This window comes from Penaeus chinensis, chromosome 9, assembly GCF_019202785.1.
Source record: "Penaeus chinensis breed Huanghai No. 1 chromosome 9, ASM1920278v2, whole genome shotgun sequence".
Classification (NCBI taxonomy): Eukaryota; Metazoa; Arthropoda; class Malacostraca; order Decapoda; family Penaeidae; genus Penaeus; species Penaeus chinensis.
The window spans coordinates 1,930,328-1,932,827 of NC_061827.1; the positions used below are offsets into that span (position 1 = coordinate 1,930,328).

Consider the following 2,500-nt stretch of genomic DNA (forward strand, 5'->3'; position numbering starts at 1 on the left):
TCACTCTCTCTCTCTCTCTCTCTCTCTCTCTCTCTCTCTCTCTCTCTCTCTCTCTCTCTCTCTCTCTCTCTCTCTCTCTCTCTCCTTCCTCCTTCCTCCTTCCTCCTTCCTCCTTCCTCCTCCTTCCTCCTTCCTCCTTCCTCCTTCCTCCTTCCTCCTTCCTCCTTCCTCCTCCTCCTCCTCCTCCTCCTCCTCCTCCTCCTCCTCCTCCTCCTCCTCCTCCTCCTCCTCCTCCTCCTCCTCCTCCTCCTCCTCCTCCATTCTCCCCTCTCTCTTATATCACTTTTCAGACATATGTATCACATTTTGCTCTGCCTACAAGACATTTGCACCAGAATGTTTTTACAGCCATTAACTATTTTTGTACCAGTTTGGAAATGTCAAGTGTCAGTACATGAGGATGGAATGGACAAATTGTAACATAGAAATATATATAAAAAAATGGTGTGTAACAGTGCCATGACTCAGTCCTCCATATCAGGTCCCATTCATTTTCAACTTTGAAAAAGAAAATAGCCTAACAAAAGTCCAATGTTAACATGAATACACACAATGGTTCATGTAGTAAAAGTACATATATTTCTATACTCTGACATTAAATGTCTACAGCTCATTTCAGAGGCATTGACCTTTTTTACTCTCTGCCATGTATGGTGTTGTACTTTTACATGTGTCAATGCCAACCATGACAAAGTACTGTTCGTGAATTGCTGTGGTCACCTTAGCACTCTTTTGAAGTCATTGCTACGTTTTGCCATTTACTGCAGAATGGTAAATTGGATTTCATTGGCCCCCTCATGCAATGCATGCTATAACTCCGGTGTAGTTTTCAGCTGTTTTTATTTATTATTAACCAGAGAGAGTAACAAAAAAATATTTTTTTGTGAATACTAGTCTATTGGTTCATAGTATTCATTTTGCTCTTCGCTGTTTGTTTTTTTATATGGATAATGATCAGGTTTGGTAGCTTTAGAGCTCATCAAAAAGTTGCAGTGGTAAGGCTTATAGGACAAGCTCACCCTTTGCCTCTTGAAAAAAAAACTCATTAAAGCAAAAATTGTCTGCCTGTGATCACTACCTTATTGGGAACTGGCAGACAGGTAGGGTAGGACCATGGCATTGGTCATTGTGTCTGAGAAAAAGAAGTATAAAATGTGTTATCAATGTCTTCTCTGAACAGCAGAAAAGGTGATGCACCTGAAATGGACTAAGGGTAGGCTTATTATTTATGTCACTGTCCTTTTATACAGTTACATATATACATGTTGTGCTTAACCCATTGGGACTGAATACTTCACTGCCATCATGTGGCTAAAATATGGGCATTACTAAGTGGCCACTCTCCCAGGTGTGAGGCTTGTAGGCTGGGTGCGTGTGAACACTTGTGTGGTGACAAAGACTCCATGCTTCCCCTTTGCAATGTTATATTCTCTTTTTCTGGATAAGTTTTTTTTTTTTTTTTTTTTTTTTTGCCATTTTCTAATGTGGCCATATTTGTCTTTGATTTGCTTTCTCCAGATGGTAATATATGTTTTTTCTTGCACAGATTATCTTATTTGATAGTCCATAACTCCGTGCAATAATAATAACAATAAGAAGGCCTAATTCATAATATTCAATTTTCTGTAATACAATCTGTTCTAGTGGTCTTCCAGTCACGGCTCACAGATGGTACATTCCACACTCGTTTATTGATGGAAATATTGCAAAAGTCCTTTCTTAGATCCCACTCAGTCTAATCATCCTCAAAGAGCTTTGTGTGAGTCAGTCCGACACGCCGGCCTTCAACCAAAATTTTCATGACAGCAAATTTCCGCCACCCTGGTCCCCTGCCAGATTTTTCCATGAAGGCATGTTCATGTTGCCTGTACCTCAAGCCAGATTTTTTCATGACATGATGGTCACATTATCCAGATTGCAGGGGTTAAATTTATGTGTATAGAAATATACATTTGTATTAATGTGTGTTTGTGGGGGAGGGGGGTGTATATGCATGTGCGTGTGTGTGTGCTTGCGTGTGTGTGCACATGTATGTGTGCCTATGAGATAATTTGGTGTACTTTTTCATTAAAGGTTGTTACAGCCACATGAATCTTGTTGGCAAATAATTTAATGGTATGGAAAAAATAAGTTGGCAAGATATTGCTCATTTATGAAACTTTGCCAGGATTGTAATTTTATTCAGCTTAATTGTTGAAAGGAAGTTTCTTTTGTACGTATTTTGTGTGGAATACTAATTGAATATTTATTTCAAATCACATATTTTGTCTGCTTTTTATTTTAGACTTTGTGTGGCAAAATTGGTTTGTTCCTTGAGTTTTTATTAATCTAGGAAAATGTAAAGTGTACAAATGGAATAATTTTATATAAGGTTATTGGTATATGTCAATCCTAGGACATGTATGTCTTCAGAAATGTGTGTATATGCCTTGCTGCATCACATGGCAAGAACTATTCTAACATTTCCATCTAGAGGGTCCACCAGCTATGCATTGACATA

The 2,500-nt window shown here is 38.6% G+C and overlaps 1 protein-coding gene across 3 annotated transcripts in view; it reads left to right on the forward strand.

Moving 5' to 3' along the window:
- The window catches only part of LOC125029148 (transcription initiation factor TFIID subunit 7-like), a 16,835-nt gene that overhangs the window by 6,715 nt on the left and 7,620 nt on the right, over positions 1-2,500 (forward strand). The gene's annotated exons all lie outside the window — the stretch shown is intronic.